At 41.4% G+C, this 13,421-nt stretch overlaps 3 non-coding genes across 3 annotated transcripts; all 3 read right to left on the minus strand.

Annotated features, from left to right (window-relative positions):
* Nucleotides 1-954: 954 nt before the first annotated feature.
* On the minus strand, nucleotides 955-1,026 carry Trnaq-uug. The gene has a single exon. It is a non-coding gene; the product is annotated as a tRNA-Gln (tRNA).
* A 2,913-nt stretch (nucleotides 1,027-3,939) lies between these two features.
* On the minus strand, nucleotides 3,940-4,011 carry Trnaq-uug. Its single transcript has one exon. It is a non-coding gene; the product is annotated as a tRNA-Gln (tRNA).
* A 6,401-nt stretch (nucleotides 4,012-10,412) lies between these two features.
* Nucleotides 10,413-10,484, minus strand: Trnaq-uug. Its single transcript has one exon. It is a non-coding gene; the product is annotated as a tRNA-Gln (tRNA).
* Between the last annotated feature and the right edge of the window lie 2,937 nt (nucleotides 10,485-13,421).

The following is a 13,421-nucleotide window of genomic DNA, read 5'->3' on the forward strand; positions in this document are numbered from 1 at the left end:
ATATTTTATTCTATCACTGTGTCATCACCTTTATTTTTTAGGACAGGTTCGAGAGTCTGTTTTGATTTCCTCAGGAAACTGTCTGTCATGAGTTTGTCTAGACCACCACTCCTGATATGTCTTCTCTTAGGCTGATCACACCCTAAATTTTGTGGTGGGTTTCTTTGAGAGAAGTATCAAAATTTGTACCAAATGGTGTTAAACCCTCTATATGGAAGGGTTCAGCAATAGGGAGGAGAGATTGAACTTAAATCCAAATATAACAGGAACAGCTGCAGATTCACAGCTGATGGTAGGATAAGGGTTATTGGGTGGGTGGGTGAAGGAGGATTCCTAAAGTGATTTTGACTAGATTGTAAGGTTAGTTATCAACAGTAGGAAATTGGGCTAAACTGGCTTAGCCGGATTCTTGTTGAAATTTTGCTGCCCTCCCTTCCTCCCAGGACTGTCTATCAGTTCATTCCTAGTCTACATTGCAGGTTCAGGCTGTTGTTTCTCCAGGAGAATGTTTGCTAAGGGATGCCATGAGGTGTTTGTTCACCAGTGTGTTTGGAAGGGATGCTGTCAAAGCAGCATCTTGGGCTGGAGAGCCTGTGGAGAGGCTCAGTTTCAGAGCTGGGCCTGTGGTCCTGGCAGAGACAGCTGTAAGGTTCCAGCCCGTGGGAGATGATCTTTTTCTTGCAGTGCCAGGACACAAATCAGGAAAAAGACAAAGAGAAATATGAGATTCAGGAGCAAGCAGGGTGGGGTTGAGGAGGTCACAGGCCATCACAGGAAGGGAGTTCTCTCCTAGCTGTTGGGGCATCTCCACCTAGAAGGAGGTTTTCTCTAGGTCTTGTTACCTCTGTGTCTGTGTTTTCAGAGTCCAGTGTCACATGGAGTAGAAGAACAAGTTTTTCCACATATGATGCCAGGATGGAAATTATGAAATAGCTTTACAAAAGGGCCTTCATAAGGTCCCACCGAGATTTGAACTCGGATTGCTGGATTCAAAGTCCAGAGTGCTAACCATTACACCATGGGACCCACAAAAAGAAATGAATATGTAACCATAGTTGTGGAACTTTCTATAAACTGAACTTTGGAAGAGATATCAATTTTGATAAAGTTGTTTGTTGGGAGAGACAAAGCAACACATTCATTAAGAGAAATTGCTGCTCTATTTCTCTTTTTCTCTGTCTGTCTCTCTCCTGTTGATGGCTTAGTCTAGAAAGATAGTCTGGGGTAGACTTAGATTAATGAGGCTTCTTCTTACACAGTTAGGACGTCTGTAGAAACATGAGAGACACCAATGCAAAGTTAGACACGGCCATTGCAAAGCTTGTGTGACGTATAGGGTAAAACTGGAGCAAAGCTTTCCTTCTGAGTCTCAGGTAATTTCCATTATAATACATAGTTTTGAAAATTTTACAAAAACACATTTTACATAGAGGAACCTCTACTAAGACCGTGGAAAGGACCCCTCAGAAGAGAAATTTAGACATTTAACACTCATGAGGAATATCATTCTAGCATGTGATTTGACACTGTCTATGAAAATAAACTCTCTGTGCTAGAGGGAGGGTTCAACAGTTAAGAACACTGGCTGTTCTTGTGGATGGCCTGGGGTTAAGTCCTCAGACCCTTAAATCCAGATATAACTGGAACAGCTGTGGATTCACAGCTGATGGTAGGGTAAGGGTTACTAGACAGGAAATTCCTGAAGTGATTTTGACTAGATAGCAAGGTTAGAGAGAGACCCGATTAGGTATCAACAGTAGGTAATTGGGCCTGAACTGGCTTAGCTGGATTCTTGTTGAAATTTGGCTGCCCTCCCTTCCCCTCAGGACTGTCTGTTATTCTTTTTTAAAGATATAAGGGTGTGGGGGTGGTGGTGGAAGGCTGGTCGCATGAGATGCGGTGGTCTCACGAGGGGTAGCAGGTCCGAAGGCCACTGTGGGTCCTACTGAGGCCTTGATGAGTCACCTTGGCAGATGGGAGACCCCTCTGTGGGTGAGAGGCAGAAAGATGCACCATACACAGAGAGAGTTTGAGTATAGAGTTTATTTAGTGTGTTACGGAGGTCAAAGGAAAGAAGGAAGGGGAGAAGGAGGAAGAAAGAGAGGCAGAGAGAGGGGGAGAGGGAAGAGAGAGAACAGAAGTTACTTCTTTAGGAAAGAGATGAAAAGAGAGAGCACAAGCTGGAAGAGGAGGGATATCGACTTCCCTGGGTGGAAGGGGATGGCTTGGGAGGGGGCAGGGCTTGCTTCTAAAAGGGACAAAGTACTCAGGTGACAGACTATGCCAGCAGATCTTAACATTTCCATCTCTTTCTTATAATAAAAAGGCAGGAGTTTAGGCACAACAGGTTAAAGGAATTGGGACGGCGGATTCTTATTTGTGAGCATCATCTTGTGGGGAAGACCAGAGAAAGCTGATTACATCCTAGGGTAGTTGGTCGCTTTACTCCTGTTCAAGGTTTGTGGTATGGAACTGTCTGGTGTCTCTTGGACCTGGCAAGGTGTTGGCAAAACATAGGACAAAGTCAAGTTTAGGAAGAGAAAAAGGGCAGAGAGAAAGAGGACAGGGAAGAGTAAGAGGAACTTAGAGACAAAAATGTAAGTAAACTGCAAGACTAGGCAAGGATACCTCAGTAAAGATGGTGTGACTTGGTCACTTGACCTGCCCTTAGTTAAGATGGAGGAGAGGTCACCTGACCTTCGTGAAAATGGTGGCACTCACATGTTGTATGGAGAAACCACATTTTTAGAGCGGAGAGAGTTTTAAATATAACAACAAGAGAGACATAGAGGCTGTACGGAATAAACATTTGAAACAGAATTACACCCGTGTGGCCACACCATTCACACATTCTTTCATACATGAGGTGAGAGGAAAATACTCAGCACCATAAGCCACTGCATCACCGAGCCGCCATACCACCAGCCATGGTGAGGAGCAAAGACTGGAATTGTAAACAGCTGATTTGTGGATCCGATTTATCTTGCTGCTTTCTGCAGGACCAGCAGTAGTGGTGGCAGAGATAAAATAAAAGGAATAGGAATGAGAGAAAAAGAGCATTTACAGGCGGGTGGCAAGGGGCTGCCCAGCGAAAGGAAAAGCAGATGGGCATGAGATGCCAGTGGTAATACACTGCAGTCATGTTTGCTGGTAGAAATTAGAAAGAAGTTGATAGGGAACCTGTTTGCAATGTTGGAAAGTGGTTCTATTCCAGGGTCCTCTCAGACAACCTGCCTGTGGGTGGGAGGGAACATGGAGAAAGCCTGGCGGAGTCATGCACCAATGTTATACGTTTTTAAAGATACAAGAGGAGACTGGGGGAAAGGCCAGTCCAATGATGGGCAGCGGCAGGTGATCTGAAACCTTGATGGGTGACCCGAAATCTAATCGGGTCCCCCAGGCCTCGGCATGTCCCCTGAGTCCTTGGAGGGTCACCTTGATGGGTGAAGGTCAGAATGATTTGGAACACAGGGAGACAGTTTGTGTAGAGTTTATTTAGTGGGTTATGGAGGAAAAAGGGGAGAAGGAGGAGGAGGAGAGACAACAGAAATTACTTCTTCAGGAGACCGATGCAAAGAGAGAGAACAGGCTGGAGGAGACTGACATCCATTCCCTCAGAGAAATGGGAGGGGTTAGGAGAGGGCGGAGCTTATCTCTTAGAGGGACAAGGACAGTTGACAAGCCAGGCCAGCAAATCATAACACTATCAGCTCATTCCTAGTCTACATTGCAGGTTCAGGCTGTTGTTTCTCCAGGGGAATGTTTGCTTAGGGATGCCATGAGGTGTTTGTTCCCCAATGTCTCTAACTAGACAGGAGGTTTTCTCCAGGCCTTGTTGCCTTTGTGTCTGTGTTTTGAGAGTCCAATGTCACATGGAGTAGAAGAACAAGTTCTTCCACATATGATGCCAGGCTGAAAATTATGAAAGGTCTTTACAAAAGGTCCCACCGAGATTTGAACTCGGATTGCTGGATTCAAAGTCCAGAGTGCTAACCATTACACCATGGGACCCACAAAAAGTTGTGAATATGTAACCATAGTTGTGGAACTTTGTATAAACTAAACTTTAGAAGAGATAGGTTAAGCTTCAATTTTGATAAAGTTGTTTGTTGAGAGAGACAAAGCAACACATTAATTAAGAGAAATTGTAGCTCTCTCTCTCTCTTTTTCTCTTTGTCTCTCTCTCTCTCTCTCTCTCTCTCTCTCTCTCTCTCTCTCTCCTGTTGAGGGTTTAGACTGGAGAAGACAGCAGGGGTAGATTTAGATTTATGATGACATGTATTATATAATTTAGGATGTCTGTAAGAGAAATGACAGACACCAATGCAAAGTTAGATACCGCTATTGCGATGATTGTGTGAGGTATGGGGTAAAACTGAAGCAAAGCTTTCCTACTGAGTCTCAGATAATTTTCATTATAATACACACTTTTGCAAGTTTTACAAAAACACATTTTATATAGAGGAACCTCAGCTAAAACCATGGAAAAGGCCCTTTACAAGAGAAATTTTGATGGTTAACACTCATGAGAAATAGTGTTTAACACTGATTATATCATGTGATTTGATAATGTTTATAAAAATAATTTCTCTGTGCAGGAGGGAGGGTTGAGCAGTTAAAAACAATGGCTACTCCTGTGGAGGTCTGGGGTTCAGTTCTCAGACCCTGCAACAATGAACACCTTAGCACCCCCAGAACCAGGGCATCTGACTCCCTCTTCTGGTCTCCAGGACCAGTGCACACATGTAGAACACATTCAGGAATGCAGACAGGAACACACACACACACACACACACACACACACACACACACACACACACACTAAAAAACAAATTTAAAAATAGTCTATGTTTGAAGTGTTTCCTCTAAAACCTGTCCAGAAATGTTTTAAGCCTGTCTAAGAATAGGAATGCAATCCTACAAAGCTGGAATAATGCAGATCTATTTGACTGCCCATAGAGAGAACGGGACAGTTGTGTAAGTTGTGTACTTGATGGCTTCATGTAAACAGAGACTTTTCCTCTGTTTCCTGGCCACTCAGGCCCGAATAATCACACAAAACTGTATTAATTATAACACTGCTTTGCTAATCGCTCAGGCATATTCCTAGCTAGCTCTTCCATCTTAAATTAACCATTTTTATTATTTTATATTATGCCATGCTGTTCATGGTTTACCAGTAACATTCTGGCATCTTCCTCCTTCCAAACTCCATGGCATCTCTCTGACTCCACCTTCTGTCCTCCTCTGTCTCTGCTTGGATTTCCCGCATTGCTATATTCTGTCCTGCCATAGGCCAAATAGCTTCTTTATTAACCAATGGTAATAATATGCCAAACAGCTTCTTCGTTATCCAATGGGAATAAAACATATTTACAGCATACAGAAAAGAATCCCACATGAGCTTGTGAGTTTGGAGAACAGGGATTTATGTTTAAACAAATAAGGCACTGTTGTTGCTGAAGTGTAATGTCCAGTGTGCAGGAGATTTCCTGGAGGAAGCAAAGGCAGATGGGCAGAATAGAACTTCAGTAATGTGGAGAGTCTGGAATGCAGCAGGTCCAGAGATTTATTACAGTTTATCCTGGGCTACCTACAGCCCTATAAAAGAGTCATTTATTTGCCCACCTATGTTTTGGTCTAACAGATAAAAACCAATTGGAATTTATTAATTTGAAAACTTTGTAATGCTATCGGACAGTATCTGGGGCCTACAACAGACATTTCTCCATTTGACTGTAACCCACCCTTCTGATGTTTTCACAAATGTATTTGAAAGTGCCTTGGCCTATACCTTTCTTCTATTGCTATAGAAATGTCATGAGGCTACATTGCTCTTCACTGGAGCACGGGATTTAGGCTAACTGAAACCAGGGCAGCATCACTCATATTTGTCTTCAGAATAAACTATATCTTTGGATGTGGGAGCTGTGTCTTTTTTTGTTTATTTTTTGCTTGTTTGTGTTTTTGTTTTTTGCCAATAATATTATTATATTTTGTAAGTCATAATATATGAAAGATACATTCATTTCAATGTAGGTAGAAGAGACATACATCAAAATTTTGGTTTCATCCTGGAGATGAAGTAATTTTCACTTTTGCTATGTTTGTGGTGTTTGACTTTTGTTGGTTTTTTGCAAGTATATACTAATTGAGTAACAGCAATAAAAATGTACAAAAAGAAATGTGTCTCAGTAGAAGACTTTCTTAGAAGTCACATTTACTACTTGTTGACTGGCTGCTTTGAAAATAATGGGTGTGATTGTAAATGCAGAATGTGGAGGCACTAGAAGACCACAAGAGCTGAGTATAGCATGTTAACCATGGTCAGGAAAATGAAAGGGAAGCTCTGTCTCATTCTTGATGACCTCAGGTCTTTCTTGAGCAAATTTCTTACATATGATTGAATTAGATTTAGTTACCAGTCAGTCCAAGACCTGATAAAAATCTCTTTGAGAGAAATGTTCTGATTATTCAAAACTGCTCAAATTAGAAATGTCCAATTATGAGCAATCAACAGAGAGACTGAAGAAGAAAGAAAAATAGTGAGGAAAGAGCCATTCGGCAACATCTCAGGCATCTCCTATCTGTTGAGTACTCTGGATGAAGAAGGCAAAGTGAATTCCAAGGCTAGGATGTGGGAGGGTTCTTTTGCCCCCAGTCTTCTGGCTGTTGAGACATCCAGCCTCACACTGCCAGACCTGAGCACCATCCAATGCCTTCCCCAGAAGGGCATGCAGCTAGTAGAGCCATGGACCATGAGGGGATTTTTTCACAGCCACAACAGTGATTCACTGAGCTCTAAAAGTGCACCTGTCAGGGGCAGCTAAGACAGGGAGGGGCACAGCTCTGAGTTGCTGCCTGCAGCAGTGAGGACTCCTGTTACTATTTCAGTGAGCCTGATTCAGACAAACAAGATCCTTGGGTCTCCCACAGAAAAGAGTGTTCTGAAGTAGCAGTAAGAAGCACCTCTTATCAACACACATTTCAACCCTAGATTTTTAAGCATGAGATTAAGAGAAAGAGATTCTCAGACACACAGTGAGACTGTTTAGACTCCGAACCTTTGAGCAAGGCTTCTGGGGGGCAGAGTGTGTGTGTCACACAGTGTCTAAGTACTAGCAGTATATCCCATTTTGATGTCTCTCAAATTACAATTTGAAATTATAGGGTGGCTCTGGAGATGCCTCAGATGGGATTATAATCTGATATGTATAATTAGGAGGCTCTGGGATTGCACCTTCTTTTATAAGAATTTTTAGTGAGAATTCCTAAATCTGCAGGTTTATAGCCAGAAAGGAGAAAAGTCTTAAGCAGGTGTTAATTGTAGAATTCTTTTTTGGGATGGGGTGTTTTCTAGACAAGGTTTTCTTTTCTCTGTGTAGCTTTGGAGCCTGTTTTAGTACTAGCTCTGTAGACCAGACTGGTTTTTGGTGCTTCACATTCTCTTGGAAATATATTGGTGCTGCCAGGAGCAATGATGTCTCATGTGAACAGGATCCTACGTTATTTAAATGCCATGTTCTAAAGATCTTTGAAATGGTTGAAGGTTACCTACCTATGCAGAATACAATCTCTATGTATCTAAAGAACTTAATTAGTTTGACTAAAAGTATAACAAATATGAAAGACTATTGACTTACAATACTTAATACTTGTATAACATAAAGATTAAAAGTTTATATCAGACTATTAAACAATCTTTAAAGAACTGTGCAGTAAAAAAGGACAATGACCTCAAAATGTAAACAGTGTATAAATATCTCAATCAGAGGTAGAAATGTATAATGCAATATGATAAATATATTTTTAAATTGTATCAATATACAAAATGTCTTAAACAGAGGTAGAAACATACATGCATATAATCTGACAAAATAACTTTGCATAGGTGTGCATATATTTTTAACAGAAATAGGAACATATTCAATATAATAAATATAATTTGAACCTTTATAAATAGACAAAAATCTATAACAATTTAAATTATCCATAAAGAATAACTTACAAACATTCACTCTATTTCTCTCACCAAGAATTTGATTTTGGGAATTCTTAAATCCTTTGGCATTTCCCTGTTGTTCTAAATTTTTTTGGCTATTCTCTCCAATAACACTTCCAAGGCAACTGAGGTTCATTTTCTAGGACCGCTGAGATTAATTGAAGCCAATTGTGTGGGGTTGCCTTAGTGCTTGGAGCTCATGTTTTCACCATTTCCCTGACAAAAGTTGAATGTAGCCCATAAGAAACCATCACTTGTTTATTTTCTTTTACATAGCTCATATGTATTTGTTCCCATGTATATTCTTTAACTAACTTAGGGTACTTTGTGCCAGATGGTCTTTCAGAGGAAATTACTGGATATGAAGTTAAAACTCTGTGTAAGTCGTCTCGGGGTCTGGCACATACTGATGAGGCTAAAACCTGTCCTTGTTCCTTTTGTTCCTGCTCATCAATTTTAATAAATTCCTTAATCTTTTCGATTCTTTTGACCACTGCCTTTTGTAAAGTCTGAATCTCCTGTCCAGTGTTCTGTTCTAATGCCCTCACTGAGGATTCCAAGGTATGAAACTTGTTCCGTAAAGATAACATCTTATCCTTGGACGTAATTTTGATGGTGTGCTTATTACCTTCCTGGAGAGACATGTTATCCCTTAATCATATGTTTTCAACAGATTCTGATTGTTAAATTCAACAGCACAAATTCTTTCAGATAATTCTGTCAAATTGATGCTATCTTTCCCCATAGTAGAGATCTTCTCAATTAGCTGTCCATTCTTAATCTGTGAAGACTGTACTGTTTCTAAAACAGCCTCATCCTTGGTTTTATTATCAAACCATTTCTTAATGGGATAATATGAAAAACAAAACTAATTTCTAGAATCAAATAAAGGTTTGTAGAAGGGAAATCACTTAAGCCTTGTAGAATATCATTCATAGTTTAAGCAAAATAATTATTGAACTCCTGGATAGTTATGTTAATCAGTAACGTTTGCAGTTTTTCAGATTTTACCTGTTGTAAGCCAATTGCAATGAACTGGAGTAGGTGTCATAATAGTTATCGGCCAGCATATGTGCAGTTGCAGTCTCATGGATGAGGGATGTTATCAGCAGTGAACGGCATGTGTTGCTTACTTAGGTACTGAAAAAATATGCGTTGTTTAACAAATTATGAGCAGTTAGTAATGTGATCAAATGGTTCCAAGGGTTGGGAGCAGGATAAAGAGAAAACAGAAAGTTTTCCATCAGTGTGAGTTGTGGACCATGTCTGCCACAGGGATTTCTGGCAGCAGCGTGTGGGCTGTCATGTAATGCACTGAGCAGTAGTGTCTGCGTTGTGAGCTGGGAATCACTGAACAGCAGCCTGTTGCATCTTAGTGCTAGCTGGAGCTGATGGCAGAAAAGTCAGTGCCCAATGCACCATGTGGCTGGCAAACTGATACCAAAAAGAGTGGACTAGTCCCTCATGTTTGGGCACCAGGTGATGGTGAAAGTTACAAAATAATCTCACACTAATTCAGAATTATGTATAATAAAGTGTTATTTATTTAGGAGTAGACTCACAGATCACTGTACAAGATCACAGTGCTCTGCCTGAATGGGAAACAGGAAACAAATCTTGCAGCCAGAAGTGAGAGCTGGAAGAGAGACAAAGAGACAAAGAGGGAGGGAGGGAGGGAGGGAGAAAGAGAGAGAGAGAGAGAGAGAGAGAGAGAGAGAGAGAGAGAGAGAGAGAGAGCAGCCACCTCTTCAGAAGAGGGATGGAAAGAGATAGAGCACAGGCTGGATGAGGTCTATATCTGCTTTCCTAGGCAAAAGGGGAGGGGCTGGAGGGCGGGGCTTATTTATTCATGGGACGGGGTACCCAGGTGACAAACCAGGCCAGCAAATCATAACACTGTCTATCAGCTCATTCCTAGTCTACATTGCAGGTTCAGGCTGTTGTTTTCCCCGGAGAATGTTTGCTAAGGGATGCCATGAGGTGTTTGTTCACCAGTGTGTTTGGAAGGGATGCTGTCAAAGCAGCATCTTGGACTGCCGGACCCGGGAAAGGGGCTCAGTTTCAGGGCCAGGCCTGTGGTCCTGGCAGAGACAGCTACTTTGTTGTTCCAGCCCGTGGGAGATGATCTTTTTCTTGCAGTGCCAGGACACAAATCAGGAAAAAGACAAAGAGAAATATGAGATTCAGAAGCAAGCAGGGTGGGGCTGAGGAGGTCACAGGCAGTCACAGGAAGGGAGTTCTCTCCTAGCTGTTGGGGTGTCTCTACCTAGAAAGGAGGTTTTCTCTATGTCTTGTTACCTCTGTGTCTGTGTTTTCAGAGTCCAGTGTCACATGGTGTAGAAGAACAAGTTTTTCCACATATGATGCCAGGCTGAAAATTATGAAAGGTCTTTACAAAAGAGCCTTCATAAGGTCCCACCGAGATTTGAACTCGGATCGCTGGATTCAAAGTCCAGAGTGCTAACCATTACACCATGGGACCGACAAAAAGTTATGAATATGTAACCATAGTTGTGGAACTTTGTATAAACTGAACTTTGGAAAAGATAGGTTAAACTTCAATTTTGATTCCCCCCCCCCCTCTCTCTCTCCCTCTCTCTCTGCTATTGAGAGCTTAGACTGGAGAAGACAACAGGGGTAGACTTAGATTTATGAGGCCCTGTATCATGCAATTTAGGATGTTTGTAAGAGAAGTGAGAGTCACCAACCCAAAATTAGACATGGTCATTGAAAAGCTTGTGTGATGTATGGGGTAAAACTAGAGCAAAGATTTCCTAATGAGTCTCAGATAATTTTCATTATAACATATACTTTTGCAAATTTGACAAAAACACATTTTACATAGAGGAACCTCTGATAAAACCATGGAAAAGGCCCCTTGAAAAAGAAATTTTGACGGTTAACACTCATGAGAAAAAGTGTTTAACACTCATTCTATCGTGTGATTTGACAATGTTTATAAAAATAATCTCCCTGTGCAGGAGGGAGGGTTGAGCAGTTAAAAACAATGGCTACTCCTGTGGACATCTGGGGTTCAGTTCTCAGACCCTGCAACAATGAGCACCCTAGCACCTCCAGAACCAGGGCTTCTGACTCCCTCTTCTGGTCTCCAGGGTCAGTGCACACATGTGGTACATATTCAGAAATGTAGACAGGAACACACACACACACACACACACACACACACACACACACACACACACATCAAAAATCAAATTAAAAAAATCTATGTTTGCAGTTTTTTCTCTAAAAATTATCTGGGAATGATTTAAGCCTGTCTAAGAATAGCAGTTTGCAATCCAAGAAGGCTGGAATAACACAGATCTATTTGACTGCCCATAGAGAGAACAGGACAGTTGTGCATGGTACTTGATGGCTTGGTGTAAGCAGAGAGTTTGCCTCTGTTTCCTGGCCACCCAGACCTGAATAATCACACAAAAGTGTATTAATTCTAACACCACTCAGCCAATGGCTCAGGTATACTCCTAGCTAGCTCTTACATCTTAAACTAACCATTTCTAATATTTTCTATTTTGCCATGAGGTTCATGGTTTACTGGTAATGTTCTGGCATCTTCTTCCTTCAACAGCTACATGGCTTCTCTCTGACTCTACCTTCTTTGCTTCTCTGTCTCTGCTTAGATTTCCGCCTTGCTATATTCTGTCCTGCCATAGGCCAAAGAATTTCTTCATTATCCAATGGCAGCATACAGAAGGGAATCCCACATCAGCTTGGAAGTTTGGGAACAGGGATATGTTTAAACAAATAAGACTGTTGTTGTTGAAGTGTAATGTACAGTGTGCAGGGGAATTCCTGGAAAGAAGCTGTATCTGCCAAGGCAGATGGGTCAAATAGAACTTCAGTGATGTGGAGGGTCTGGAATGATGCAGGTACAAAAACTAATTACAGTTTATCTCATCAGCACATATTTCAAACCTAGAGTTTTATGCATGGGGTTAAGAGAAAGAGATTCTAAGAAACACAGTGAGACAGTTTAGACTCTAGGCTCTAGAGCATGGCTTCTGGGTTCTGGGGGCCAGAGTGTGTGTCACACAGTGCCTGTGCTAGCTGTACATCCCATTTTGAATGTCTTTCACATCAAATTATAGGGTGGCTCTGGAGATGCCTCAGATGGGATTATAATCTGATATAATATATATATTATAATCTGATATAATCTGATTATAATCTGATACGACACAATTAGGAGCCTCTGGGACTTCACCTTCTTTATGAGAATTTCTAATGAGAATTCCTAAATCTGCAGGTTTATAGTCAGGAAGGAGAAAGGCCTTAATCAGGTGTTAATTGTAGAATTTTTTTTTCAGTTGTTTGAGACAAGGTTTTCTCTTTGTAGATTTGGGGCTTGTTCCAGAACTTGCTCTGTAGACTAGGCTGGCCTCGAACTCACAGAGAACAAGCTCTGTCTTCATCCAGAGTGCTGGCATTAAAGGCATGCACCACCACAGCCTGGCAATTGTAGAAATCTTGATTCTCAGCTGGTGAGAGACTTTAACCAGATGCCTGGGTAAACGCTTCCTTTCCCTTCTCAAGTTCCCTTAGTCTTCAGTGTCTCTATCTTGTCTCACAGGCAGACTTTGTTAGTTTTCTGGAGCCAGGCTCCCAGATATCTGCTCATAGGCGAAATTGGGTTTCTCATCTGTAAATGCAGAGAATGGACTGGTTTTACAGTTCTTCATGTCTGATATACAGTACTAGGAAAAAGAAAACTGTGGTCTACTAATGCCCTGACAATCTGCTATGTTCGGTTTAGGTGATAGGGATGAGGGCAGAGGTGCAACAGAGGTGGGGGGGGGTGTATGATGTTAATGAACGTCTGATGAACTGTAGCCTCATTAGTTGTGTTTTAGGCACCTATTTCTTCATCTGATGCCAACTACTTTTATCATACAGAAAAATAATTCAGCAGAAGAATTCAGTGGGTACCTGTAGTCATATTTCATTTGTATTTTAATAAATAAAGCTTGCCTGAAGTTCAGAGAGTAAAGCATTCACATCGGTCATCCTGAGAGACCAGGCAGTGGGTGACACACACCTTTAATTCCAGTATCCACACTAGTTTGCCATAGAAACTGGTTAGTCATGGTGCACGCCTTTATTGCCAGCACTAGAGAGGAATATAAGACTGGTGAAGACAGCTCTTGAACAGTCTCATCCTGAGATTCCTGGAGGCAGGATCGCCATTTGGGACTGAGATAGAGCCAGTGGCTGGCTGTTTTGCTTTTCTGATCTTCAGTTTGAACCCCAATAGCTGTCCCTGGGTTTTTATTAATTGTGCTACAGATACCTTCAAAGAAAGACAAAAAGGAAAAGTAGCCTACTATACTGAATATTATGAAGAAACAAAAAGTTACAAATTTGGCTTCATTGTGTGACAGGCTTTGGCTTTAATTATCAA

This window comes from Microtus ochrogaster, unplaced genomic scaffold, assembly GCF_000317375.1.
Source record: "Microtus ochrogaster isolate Prairie Vole_2 unplaced genomic scaffold, MicOch1.0 UNK66, whole genome shotgun sequence".
NCBI lineage: Eukaryota > Metazoa > Chordata > Mammalia > Rodentia > Cricetidae > Microtus > Microtus ochrogaster.